Source organism: Canis lupus, chromosome 11, assembly GCF_048164855.1.
Source record: "Canis lupus baileyi chromosome 11, mCanLup2.hap1, whole genome shotgun sequence".
Classification (NCBI taxonomy): Eukaryota; Metazoa; Chordata; class Mammalia; order Carnivora; family Canidae; genus Canis; species Canis lupus.
Window position 1 is genome coordinate 53,737,388 of NC_132848.1, and position 13,434 is coordinate 53,750,821.

Below are 13,434 nucleotides of genomic sequence, written 5' to 3' on the forward strand. Positions count from 1 at the left end.
ATGTTTCAGGAGAGGGGAACATAACCAATTAAAGTAAAGAGGAGGGAATAAGAATGATGAAAAGACAGGTGGCTATGTTAAGTAAAATGTGATTCATAAACCTTGTCACAGCTCTGGTGTAAGCAGATATGTTACTCACCAAAAAGGCATCATGCTTTTAAAACCCACACCAAACAGTAACTCATATAACTCGGAAATGTCTGATTCTTTCTAAAAGACAGCAGGGGCTGTAGATAAACAAAGCTAAACTGAAAATGATGAGAACAAATGTAGAAGAACACACGAAAATAAAAGGACCAAATTTAATAAGGGCTGGAATCTGGTGTCAAAGTCAAAATAGAGAATCCAGAGTTTGAAATCAAGGAGATGAGGCCAAACAAGAGCAGAATCTCTAGAGAGAGAGGGTTAAGAGGGCCCTGACCTTAGTCTCCAAGGCCAGCTAGTCATGAACATTTGTTTCTATGAGCCAGTAGAAGACTTTCGAGTCTGACTTAAAGGAGCCTGGGATGGGGGAATGGATGGGAGGCCATTAGATCGATAATAACTCTCAGTAATTCTGTATTGCAATCTTGTTCCCCTAAGATCCTAGTCAAAGGAAGAAAATCTTATGCCCAAAAAACCACAGAACCTGAAATAGGTCATAAGTAAGCCTACTTGTTTTATTTGAGATAAATTGCCAATACTAATAAATTTGGAGGACTCTGGGAAAAATGACTCCGTAGGCGGGAAGAAAAAAAAAATCATTAAAATCAATTTGATGTTTGAAATGTCAGATTCTGACTTCCAATAGTTACATAGAGAATGTTCATTGTAAAGGATGAAATAGTAAAGTATTTGAGATAATGGGAAAAACTTAGGTAAAATTGACTTTTTAAAGCAAATCCCCTAGAACAAGTATCTACAGGGTGGTCTCTTACAGATTTAGGAATTCTCTTTGCAACTTTCTCCAAAGAGACCAACATTCCCACATGGGATATCATTGCAAAGGTAATGGTTGTAGTGTCTGTGGTATTCTTATAACAACCTCAGCCTGAAGACCAGTTTTGACAGAAGCAAAAAGGGGAAAACAAGCAGGAAACTAGTTGTTACAAAGGCCATCACCTTAAAGAACTTTATTAACAAGTTTAGAGAAGTCAGGTCAGAGTCTATGAATTAGACTGTTGCATAAAAAAATGATATGGATTAATTAATCTCATTAACCCTTTAGTTTTGGTACTTCTGGTTCTGTCTTAGTTTGCTAGAAAAAAAAAAAAAGAAATTATGAGCAGACAACAGAGCAAATTGAATTAGTATGTGAAAAAAATCTAGATGCTTACCGCATGCCTTAGACCAAAATAAATTCCAGATGGACTGAAATTTTAAATATAAATAACAGAAGCTTGAGAGGACTTGAAGAAATAGTGAATAATTACACTTGGTAAAGGAGAACTGCCTAGGCATAGCCCCAGCACAAAGCTCAAAAGGGAAAATATTGATAGATCTGATAACAAAAAATGTTAGATTTTGTAAGGCAATTAAACCCACAGATCCAACTAAATGACAAATCACAATTTGGAAAAGAATTTACAATACATTTTACAGATAAAGGTTTAACTTTCTTAATACAGAAAGAAAGTTTGCAGGTAAGAGATGCCAACTCCAAAAGAGAAATGAAATAACCATCTAAAAGCATGTTCATCATCACTAGTGATGAGATAAATTCTAATCTGATGAACAATAAAAAAAGATATTTCAGCTTTGAGATTATAAAAGAGAAATACCCAGAGTTGATAAGGGTATGGGAAAGAGACAATCTTATACACTAAAATAACAATGGTTAAATTTTATTTAATACATTCTATATGTGTCAGACCCCATTTTACATTTCTATGTTTATTTTCACATTTAATCTTCAGAATAACTCTATGAAATAAGTTTCATTATGTTACCTATTTTTCAGATGTGGAAACTGAGACTTACAGGGGTTCAGTAAGTTGCCCAGCACCTTCAAACAGGGGTCATTAAGATTTAAACCCAGCATCTACCAAAGAGGCCATAGTGTTATTCATCATTATGAGCCTGTCTCTATTTAAGGAGAATATAAATTAATAATACCTCTCTGGCAGATAGTTTGACAAAAAACACTTTAATTGCAAAATGTTTTTGTGCTTTTACCTAAGCATTCCTCTTTTAGGACTACAATCAATGATGTGAGAAGGGTGCAAAATTATATGCTTGATGGTATTTGTTACAGTACGGCTTGCAGTAAGATGACAACTCAAATATCAAAGACACAGGAAGTAACAAAGTAAATTTAAGGGACATCTATACAGAAATATTAAGCATATATTAAAAATGAACATGCATAAATCTATTTAGGGTCAGGGAAATATGCTTTATTTGAGTTCAAAAGGCCTAATAAAACAGGTTATGTTCACTTTGCCGTCAAGTTCTATTACATGCCCTTTTATGGTAATGATACTCTTCTTATTACCCTTAAAGAGATCCCTCTATGTGCTGAGTACTTATGACCAAAATAGAAAAATATTTCCATTTTCATGATACTTGCATTCTAGTGGGGGAGAGAGACTATTAACAAGAATGAAAAGAAAAACATAGAGTATATTAGAGTGGAAAGAGAAAAAAAAAATAAAGCATATGCAATGTTGGTAGGAGGGTGACAATTGAAATTTAAGTGGGATGACCAGAAAAGACCTCACAGAGAAGAGGACTTTTTAGCAAACAGTGCATATCCCATGAGGAAATTGAAATACAGAGTCATGAAGTAATGCCCTTGAGACCGGATACCTAGTTACCAGAAGATGCAGAACAGAAGCACCCTGATTTCATTATGCTCTAAACAAAAACTTCAGAGTTGTATTTACCATTATTAATAGTAATTATGGGTAGTGAGACATGTTAATTTTACAAAAAAGCACTGTGTTTCCTGATGTTTGAGATGCATTAGTGTCTTTCAGTGATGATTTGTGTGACCATAATGTTGGTAAAGAAATAAAAGAGCAGCCTGTTAGAAATCTTAGACAATTTTTGAATGGATGTGAAGGCTCACTAGACCGGACTCATTTCTCTGGCTTCTGCTGTAGTGATTGTGTTCAGTTCAACACTGGTTCTCATAATGGTAACCTTTAGTTCCCAGACATGGCATCTCTAAAGTGAGTTCTCCTCCAGACCACCTATACAATGGTATCACCATTATTCAAGCCCCTGGATCTTTCCTTTTCTCTCTCTCTCTCTGTACTTCTCAGGTCCTACATTCAATTAATGGCCAAAGCTAATAGGTTTTACCTTCATAATTTCCTTGCGGATGTCCTCTTCTTTGGTGTCATGGCTATGGCTCCAGATTTAAGCTTTAATTCTCTCTCTCTCTCTCTCTCTCTCCAGGAGACCACCTTCAGGATTGTAGCTGGATTTAATCAAACCCAGTCAGCTCATTCCTCTGATCAACCCCTTTCAGTGGACACTCCAATTCCTATTTAAGGTAAGTGCAAATTATTTATCCTGTCATTCCTGGCTAGAAGTGACTGACTTTTCTCATTTTTTACTTTCATTTGTGCATGTTTTATAGTCCAGCCATGACACAGATAGTAATGCTCACCAAAGAACCTAACTTTCTCTACACTTCTCAGCTCTTGCAATTAAGTAGGACATATGGCTAGTTCTGGTTAATTGGCTGTTAGCAGAAAAGACATGTGTCTCTTCTGTGCCAGAGCAGAGGAACAGGTGTGAATTCTCCATGCTTCTTTATTCTCCTGAATCAATAAGGAAAGCTGTACATTTCAGATCATGCAGCTGCAAAATGGTGGATTCTGAATCCTCACTGATCTCTGATAGATGTGTGTTGTGAGCAAGAATAAATCTTTCATTTTTTGGTGTGTTCTTGAGCTACTGGGGATTCTGCAGTTTTGTTAGCCTAGCCTCTCTAAACTGATGAGTAACAAAGGGGAACTCACCAACTTGCATATTGCTTTGTGTTTTCCCACATCTTTACAGTTGCCTTTGTATATCTCTCTATTGAGAATTTCTTTTTTTTGAATGACCCATTCCTCCAGCCCTCATTATATCGCTCTACTTATTTAAGTTTTACTCCTTCTTCTAGAACTATCTTAAATGCCAATCCTGCCTTAGTGCTTCTCTTTATGCCCAATCAGATGTAATTTCTCCTCCAATCATAAAGGAGCTTAATGGTTACTGTTTTGACTGTTCTCCACAAATTGTGTCTTCTATTATAGTTAATGGCATACTTATTTTTCCTCTCAACTAGAAAGGAGGCCCTGTGAAAGTCTAAATCATATATATGTCTCAACTGTGCACCCCCTTGTATCTAATAGTTGTCTGAAAAATATTTGTGAAACTGAGTTGAAGACTCAGAAGTATGCAGTATCATTTTCAAAATTTCTGCCATGATGGTTAAAATAAAATAGGATTTCAGTCTTTGGGGAATTGACTTTTACATAATTATTTTTTACATAAGTTCTGCTATTTTCCTCTTTCTTTTCTATTTCCGTTATTAAATGGTGAACTTTTTTTTCATTGTTGTCCTCTTAAGACCTAGGGCATTGCTTGGCAAAAAATTAAGTGCTGGATAATGTCAGTGAATAAATAAAGTCCCTAAAATATTACTGTATTAAAAATTGAGTTAGCAAAGATTTAGTTGCATACAAGACCTCTAGACCTGGAAAGAGCCCTCAACACATAAGTTGACAGAATTTTAAAGCTAACCATTGGCTTCAGAATAAGGAAAATGAAAACTAAATTTTGAAGAAGGTGTTCCATTTTTGTAAAGGATTCTCACGTATGTTACTTTATCATTTGGTTGATCTAATCACTCTGTGAAACAGGCAAGAGTTATCCCTACTTTGAAAATGAAGAAACTAAACCTGAGGAAATTTAAACGACTTGCACAAGGTCAAACAGCTGGTTTAAAACGGGTTCTTGGGCCTCTTAATTCTTTGTTCATTGGTCATTATTCTAGTTCTTGCCTTTCCTTATCGAAGTTAAGGACCAGATACATCTTTAGTATCATCACTATGCTTCTGTAATGTGTTATCTTGGCAGCAGCAACTATTGTAAGTAGCTGAAGAAGGCACACACACATGCACACACACATACAATTATACAAGCCTCCTCCAGTCTAGGCTAAAATAGAATTAATCCTGTGTTCATTGCTGGTGAATGCTGAATCCTTCCATATCGGTGTTTGTGTTTAAGAATAAGTCAGTATACACACTCTGTAATTGAATGTCAAGAAATATGAAAATATATTGTTTTATTGCTACTGTTCATTGATTTATCGGAGTGATTTATTGTCGATGGACATGCAGTACAACAAATCACTTTGCTGACACCATCAGCTGCCTTAACTAGGTTGTCAGTTCACGACATTAAAGGTAATGGATGGTGATTATTTTACAGTAATGGGTTTAATCAGCGCTTTGAATGACTTAGCAGTCATGTCAGAATAGAGCCAACTCATCATTCATCAAGGCAGCATTTTGTTTACCAACATAATCTATAATTCATTTGATTGTTGACAATCATCAGCAAATAGCTCTCAGGCAAAGTTTTATCAGAGATGGAAATCTGCACAGCTGCAGCATGCTAAACCACCCCATGGGGCTGCCTGAGCAGACGCAGGTGGGGAGGGATGCACTTGTTATCAGCCCCTTGAAAGGTGGCTTCCACCAACTGGGCTTATAGTCTTCTTGCCATTCCATGGTTTGGATTCTTTCAGGTTACGTATTGCCAGCACCCCCAATTTCATAGGGTCTTCAGTCACCTAGGAAGACTGTAGTTAGGAAAATGAGAAGAACATGATTTTGGTGCTTAAATCAGCTCAACATAGCTAAACACATGGTTCTGGTTATGCTACTTATAGCTAGTAGCATGGAGCCTGAGCTGCATCCACTACTGAGGTTCAGACATGTCTTGGCAAGTTTGGAGACCTAGTGGGGTAGATGTAGCAAGTGTCTGTTTTCATAAGAGATTATAGAGCTTTGTATAGGAGACCTTAACATAAAGCTATGACCTTCTTTGGCCCTTTGAGTATCCCATATTCCTTACCAGAAAGAAATATTTACATACCTGCAACATTTTTACATATAATTTTAGTCAGCTTGCAAACCATCTAGCTGTAGGCAGTAAAGCAGAGTAGTTAGGACCTCTGATTCTTAATTGTCTGTATTCATTAGTGTGTTTTTTATCTGTTCATTTTTGTACACTAGTTGAGCAAGAGACACAAGTGTGGAAAACAGGAGCCATAAGCAAGAACTTGAAAGAAAGAGTTATTCTGCAATCTGGGGGCAGACTGCAATACAAGTTGCATGACTTTGGTCTTCTGTGTGACAAGACATACTACACAGCACATATTTTTGATACCTTATAGGTTCCAGGCATTGGTGGGGGTACAGTGCCCAGTGGGAGGCAGTGGTGCCAAATAGAAGATAGCAATACTGATAGGAGTGGCAGCATGCATGCCCAGCAGAAGCAGCAGTGGGAACTAAAAGATGCCATAGGACTTGCAAGTGCCATGGACCCAGTGTTACCTGGAACATGAGTTAGTAATTCAGAGAGCTGATGAAGAGAGGAAGAAGAGGAACAGAGTAGTCATGCAGTGACTGTTAAGACAATTGATTTTGAGCATACACGAGATACCTCCTAAGGACTGCCAGTGACTATTTTATTTGAGGGCAAGCATAGTTCACAAGAGCTGGAGACCCTGAACTAGCAGGGAGGGACAAGAGCTAGGGAAGCACTGGTCCACAATAATTCGCAGCATGTTTTAGGCAGAGTCATTACTCCTCTTCTGATATTGTTTATCTCCTCCATAAACTGAAACATATGTAGGGTATGTAGACTCCAGTGGGCAACGAATGGGTAGAGATATCTCAGACCATCTCATTGCCTTTTTCAAAATCCATATACTTGGGACTTTCAATGAATCATAACAGAATCTGGGGTTGAGGTTTGGTAGATGCCAGATAGGGGGAGGTGGGAGAGTTGAGGGTGTCTGTATGTGTGTTAGGGATGATAGAATGCAAATTTAATCTTCCCATGTTATTCTGATTGATATTTCCAACTTCGATAAACATTTGGTTGGATCATTTCTGATTCTCTTTTAGCTTCCATGAGTCTATAAAATTTTGGTGCACTAAGTTCTTAAATCATCTTCATTTCCTTTCAATGATCTATTCTTATTTCTTAGGCTGGTCCAAGCATCCTTAGTCATGGAGGGAGTAAGCTCCTCTCAGTCAGATACCTTAGGGGAGACGTTAGACATGGATGCCACTCTCAAGTAGTTTAAGAAATTAATACAAATATAATGATGACATTCGTTGAGTGCTTGTAATGTGATAAACAGTGTTCAAAGTGCCTTTCATGTGTTAACTCATATAATATTGTAACATGCAAAGTAGAATTGATCATAGATTAAAACAAACCTAAGCCCATAAAAGTAAAATAACTTGCCCAAGTTTGCTCAGGTAAGAAGTGGTAGAACCAGGCTTTGAATGCAAGCAGCCTTTTTTTTTTTTTATTCAAGTCCCACAGAAAGAGGATCACAGTAAAGAAGGAGAAACCACTGAGGATCACCACAATGATGATGAGATCACCACTATGTTTCTTTGGCAGTGTTGGGGCACAAACATGGATATTGAACCCTGAAGGGGTATCAGAGATGAAAAAAAGGCAAATAAGAAAGAATGAGAAAAGAAAAGGCTTCTCAATCCTACTTTGGATGCTGGTGGAAGAAAGTGATGATGCACCTTTTATCAAAACAAAATTGCTTGTTTAAAGCATGCACTTTATTAGATAAACTTTTTTTCCACCCATTTTATCATCTGCAAAAAGCTAGGAAATACTCAGATTTAAACAACTAGTGTAAAAAAAGAGGAGATTATATGAAGGAAACATTTACTGCTTTTGAAACAACTCCATTTCTTTTCATCTCCATAATGTACCCAGAGCTGCCTGCCTCCACTCTGGCTTCAGGAAATATTACTATGTGAGTCCTCTCTCTGCCAAAGCTATCCTCTCTCATCTCCAGATTATAGGAGGGACACTCAGGAAGAGGATAGAAGGGAGGGATAAGGGGTCTTCAAAATGAGTTTGTTCAATTTATGATGAGTAAAAGCTGCCATTGCAGGGATAGATGTTTCTTCATTTTCTAAAATCCCTTCTTGCCAAATACCCTTCACAAACTTCCAGAATGAGGGCACACCTGCTCAAACTTATAAGGAACTTCCCTTACCAAAAAATGGTGTCACCACTCAGAAAACATGATGAGCACTCATAAGCAGGAGATCTATATATACTTGTCTCTTCTGCTACAAGGGAAAAATGGAAACTGGGATTGCTTCTTACCTCTGAAAATCTAAAGGCTCAACTAATTGAAATTTTAAGGCTCTTAGATAATCAAAGCTTATGTTCAAGTGCTACACACAAAGCTCAGAGCTTCTGAGAGGTTTCAAATACTCGAGTAACCACAGTGCTCATGGAGGGCCTGCACATACACAAGGTAAGCCACTGAATGACAATACAAAGCAGGTGATCAAACAAGCTGCAAAAAAGATATCAGCATGGGCTGAGCTAATTAGGTAAGGCTTTGGAACAAAGGGGGACTTTGAGGAAATGATTGACCCACAAAAAGGGTGAGGACAATCAGAAGACAGAAAGCACACCAACTTTAGAGGTGAGAGTGTTACTGAAGAACAAGGTGACCCTCATAAGTATAACTTGATTTGGCAACAAGTATGTGTGTATATTTAAATCACTGCCTGAAAGCGTGCTAATATTACTGTAATTTTTTATGAATAACACATGACTCATATAATTTTCAAACCTTCAAAACTAAATGGATGGGTGATGTTTAGCAAAATTGTGAAAAAAATTGCCATGAGAATGTTGCAAATTTCCTTTAAAGGAATGAGGGAGAGAAGGGCCCTATTGTCTCTAAGTGGTATTTTTGCTATGAAATGTGCATTACTCAGATATTTCAATGGTTGAACCAATTCTATGTTGTTAAATGGGAAATATCCACAGAAAATTTTCTTTGAACTGATTTTGAATCTTTAATAGAAATAATGCATCTACATGTGCTAATTGTAAAAATATTTTTAATTACACATTAAAAAAAGAAAAAAATGCTTATAAACTTATCATCCAGCCTCCCAAAGGTAAATTAATATTTTGATGTATTTCCTTCAGACTGTGTGTATGAAAATATGTGTGTGAATGTGTGTTTTAAAATGTGGTCATAATGGGATGTAATTTGTGCTGGATTGTATATGGCTGCTGATGAGTCATCCTTCCAAATATGCATATCACTCCCACATTGACTTTGGGATTAGCCCTGTGACTTTTATCAGCCAGTGGAACATCAAGAAACATGCAAGGCAAAGACTTGATATAGCCACCTGGTCTAGCCTTTGTGAGGGTGTAGGATCATTTATATGAAAGGCTGGTCAACCAGATGTCGCATATAAACCAGGTTATAGGTGAGCCTGTAGCTGAGAAGTTTATAACAGAAGGCCTCCCTTAGCCAACCAAATGATTATGAAATATATCATATTATTATTTTAAGTCACTAAGTGTTGGAGTCTAATCAATACAGGACTTTAAACCTGATTTTCCATTTAATATATTGTGAATGATTTCTTATATTCTTAAAACTCAAGAACACTCTTTTTAAATTATTTCATCATATTCTATCACAACATATACTACATTCCATTCAACTAATGCCTAATAGTTTGAGGTGCTTACAATTAATTTTTAATGCTCAGTTGATGACTCCCTAATGCCTCTTCTACTATCTGTAGTTCAGGGAATGTAAACTTATTTTGAAACAAGTTTATATATCACTATATTTTCAAGTGCTTGAGAATGGTAGCTATGAATTAGATTATTTTCTCCCCTAAGCCTTTGCATTGTGCATGGCAAATAGTTGGTGCTCAAAATATTGAATGAAAAAAATGAATAAATATATTTTAGAAAATTTTAAAAATAGCAGTTAACATCTTATACATTTTAATACAGTGTCATATCCATGCAAAAGGTAATGGGGATATGTTGGTGTTAGTGATCTCTCTTCCTCTCCCTTGGGATTTCATGCTGCCCAGGAGGACTGAGAAATGAGTCTACTTTGAATTCAGTGTTTTCACATAAAAATTGTTACTTATTATTATTATTAGGATTATTACTTCCACATCCCATTCTCTTAATGTCCTGCTTAGAATGACAATTAGCTCATGAATTAATTTGTACCAAATTGATACCTTATTGGGTTTATCATCCTCAAAGGTAAATATATTCAAGAAGAAATAGTTTGTATTTTCTAAAATCATATGACTTCACCCATATTCTAATCTTTATGGCAAGAAAATACTTTGAGGTAATCTGCTGTTTCAGGGTTTTTATTTCTTTGGTTTCCTCTGTAAATAAGGGTAATTCAGAGATGGCCACATTGTATTTTTCAAGAAATTACCATCCTTGATTAAAGCTAATCCAGTTTTCAATTTAGGTTTGAAATGAAATGTTTTAGAAAGGTAAAAGAATCAAGATAACAAGTTCTTTTTTTTATTAACCTATAGGGCAACTTCTTTTGTATTTTGTTTTCTTTGGATAAGGCAAGTAGATTGTAATCTTCATTTTTAATTAGGTTTTAAAATATATTTAATCCCCAGGTTAAAGCATATTATTCATGATTAATGGAGAAAACCAACAACCTTAAGGATGCCAGCTTCAGATTGAAACTACTGTTCTAAGTTATTTGGGTAACAACACTGTGTAGGAGGCCCCAAAGCTTCAAAAGACATTCTTGTAGTTTCAAACTTCTACCCATAAAACTCTTTTCTTCACTGCTTCACTTTACTTGCCTATCACAACATCCTCCCTCTTTGGGAAGCAGGGAAAACAGAACCAACAGTAATTAAGCACAGGCTGTGACCCCATGAAACAGACTCAGTTGTTGACATTTTACAGCCAACAGAACAGAGACTCAGATGATTGCAGAGAAACCAGTTGTAGAGCTGGCACTCAGATACCAGTGATACAGTCTCTAGATCCAAAGCATGTTATTTCTGAAACGGCAGAGTCAGAAGGCCAAGATTCTGGTCATGGTTCTTGCAATGCTTGTGGGGTCTTGGGTAAATACATGAGCCTCAATGCCCTTATTAGCAAAAAAATTCTGCCTTTCTTACCTATTCATAGGGGTAACATTACTTTTCCTATCTCTCTCATGGGGTGATATGATAATGGTTGGGACTATGTTTTAAAACCTGAAAATATTTTGTAGAAATATATTGATTGAAGCTCGAGATTCTGAATGAATGTAAATAATCTAATGATTGGCCCACACATGTACATAAGCATCTTGGCCGTCCTCATGAGTAAGAAAAGGACCCTTAAAATGTCTCTTTGAATTGGGTTTCCTGGTTTTCTGTTTCATGATGACTCATTGATTTTCTCTTCTTCCTGCCTCAAAGTAGTTGTTGTAAGTTTTTTCTTATATAACAGGGCTGAGATCTACTCCCCAAGAAGTTTTTGAAGGGAGAGAAAGTGACAGTGATACAGAAGTGGTGCTTTAAGAACACATATTTTGAATCTGGTGAGTGAACTAAGATGAATTGGCTGATTTCTAAACTTAGAGTGAACCATTTCTTTGAGCCAGTGATTGCAATTACTGACTTCTGCGTGCGTGTTTAGTGAGTCAACACCCCTTCTTCTGTCCTCAGAGAACTTAAGTACCTTAGCTTTTCTTCCACAACTTTTCTTTCTCTGCAACAGGGCCCCTCCTTTTTTTCTTATTTTCTAAATATATTTTTGTGTGTGTGTGCCAAGAGTTGGAACTAAATGATGAGGAACATATTGGCCATCGACTTACACTATTCTTGGTCAATTCATTAATAGTGGTCCTTTAAACTTCACACCTGCAAAATGGGTATATGGCGTTTACTCAGGTCCCTTCATTCTGAATATGGAGAAGGTGTTTGGAGAACTTTGAGGCTCCTCTGAATTATACTGATTGCCTCCAGTGCCTTTTTGTGATGGCAAATACTAGTTTAGTGTTCCAGCACTTTCTTTCCTCTGGAGACAAAATGCACTTTGTAAAATAATGTAATGAGTCTATTAGGTTGAGCTGTGTGAGACTGCTTTATTTGTAGGGAAAAATAGTCAAATGCCAGCAATTCCATATAGTTGGGTGATACTTTCTTATTGTATTTTCTTTCCATTTTGTTATGCTTTCCGTATTATTGTGCTGTTTTTCACTCATAGATAGGAGTGTTTACTGCCTGGATGGCATTAATGATTATAAAAATGATACAAACATTTATTGAGCATTCTTTATGTGGTAGGTTCTCTGCTGAGAGATTAACATGCTAATCTCATTTAATCCATACAAAATTCTTGTATGCCGGGTATTATCAGTAGCCTCACTTTGCAGAGGGAGAAATCTAAAGTTTAAGAGGTTGATTAACAAACCTTGGATTATACAATTATGAAGAGCAGAACGAAAACATAAACCATGATGTATCCAACAGCAAAGGCAGGTTCTTCTTTGAACTCTGTGTTCTTCTATGAACTCCCATAAGCTTATGTAAGAAAAAGAGGAAGCATCAAGCTGGACACTGAAGTGACTTCTGCAGGAGGAATGATATGAAGTGTGTGTAAGACTGGTGAAACAGCCAGGCACCCTTGCCATCTGTATACAGGAATAAAGCTCCACATTGCTATAGCCGTATATTATCAGCTAATCTGCTTCATTTATTCCAAATTGACTGCCCATTAAATTCCAGGTGACCCTCTGTTCTTCCATTTAGAAACCCGAAGTATTTCTAAGTGAAATAAAATGGAGATCTACACAAACCTTCATGCTCTTTGTCTTAAAGTTCAAAACACTAGCATTAAAACTTAAATATTCCCCTGGCCTTCACTGACCTAATATTTCTTCTCTTACATTGGTTTTGTTCACCTTGGAGATGGAATTTGAAAGTAGATTAAATAATTTCAGAACCTTTGTTACTATGGTGACCTAGGATGGAGTGTGTTAGATTCTTTCCTTCATATCTTGACACTGAGAAGTCTGCCTATTTGTCACTGTCTTTTACAGAAGCTCATGATGTGATAGAAGGGATAATGTATGGGAAGAAGTGTTATTAGAGACACATTGAAAGAAATGCAGCTTTGTCACTGGCCTCTGTCTGCTTTTAAGAGGTTCAGATGTGGATAATTCTGTGGCTTATGTTCAAAGCCTAATGAAGTCTTAGATGGTTTGAAGCCTGATAACCACACTGTGCTATTTATTTATGAATGTGGCCCAAAGGATATTCTTAAGTTTCATCTCTCTTCTAAGCATGCTCATTCCTAGGTAATGTCATTTAGTCTCAGGTTTTAAATACCATCTCTATAATGATGATTTCTAAATTTATATCCCCATCA

The 13,434-nt window shown here is 36.6% G+C and overlaps 1 long non-coding RNA gene across 2 annotated transcripts; it reads right to left on the reverse strand.

Moving 5' to 3' along the window:
- Positions 1-5,249: 5,249 nt before the first annotated feature.
- On the reverse strand, positions 5,250-12,982 carry LOC140600215 (uncharacterized). Of its 2 annotated transcripts, none has more exons than XR_012003427.1 (3): positions 12,863-12,982; positions 12,478-12,635; positions 5,250-5,785 (listed from the first exon to the last, which is right to left on the reverse strand). It is a non-coding gene; the product is annotated as an uncharacterized lncRNA (long non-coding RNA). The 2 variants fall into 2 exon arrangements; XR_012003426.1 differs by having other exon boundaries at positions 11,879-12,635.
- Between the last annotated feature and the right edge of the window lie 452 nt (positions 12,983-13,434).